Source organism: Centrocercus urophasianus, unplaced genomic scaffold, assembly GCF_019232065.1.
Source record: "Centrocercus urophasianus isolate 14NV4802_14NV808 unplaced genomic scaffold, USGS_Curo_1.0 seq_11, whole genome shotgun sequence".
In the NCBI taxonomy this organism is placed as follows: domain Eukaryota; kingdom Metazoa; phylum Chordata; class Aves; order Galliformes; family Phasianidae; genus Centrocercus; species Centrocercus urophasianus.
In genome coordinates this window covers 53,534,877-53,535,388 of record NW_024884253.1, presented here as the reverse complement: position 1 = coordinate 53,535,388, position 512 = coordinate 53,534,877, and positions in this window count along the sequence as shown.

Sequence of the window (512 nt, the reverse complement as noted above, 5' to 3'; positions counted from 1 at the left end):
CCTCCCTCGCCGTGCCGCCGCCACCGCCTCCCTGTTCCTGGCGCCGCCGCCGCTTCCTCCGCCTCCTCTGCCCCCACCCCTCCGTCCTCCGAGGGGCGCACGGGGGTGGTGAGCCCGCGATGGCCGCCGCCTGCTGCAGGCACGGCTCCGCTGGTGCGGCCGCGTACGGCCCGGGCCGCCCGCCCTCCTCCGAGCCCTGCCTGCACCTTCCCGGCCGCCCGCTCCACCGCCTGTCCTCTGAAGCCCGGGCTCCGCTCTGTTCTGCTTCCCCTGACTCCGATCCGCCCCCTCTGTGGCCGCAGGGCTCCGAGGGAGCCGCGCTGGGGCCTTGTGAGCCCCCGGCCCTTTCCTCCCCGCCTCTCAGAAGGCTCTGCCTGGCGTTGCAAGTTCGTAAATAAAGTTCGTAGCGAGCTCCTTTTTGTCAGTGATGAGTGTTGCTGTACTTCATCCTCCGAGGGATTCTTTTCTGCCCAGCCCCAACTGCTGCCCCTGATCAGGAGCTCCCTGCCAGG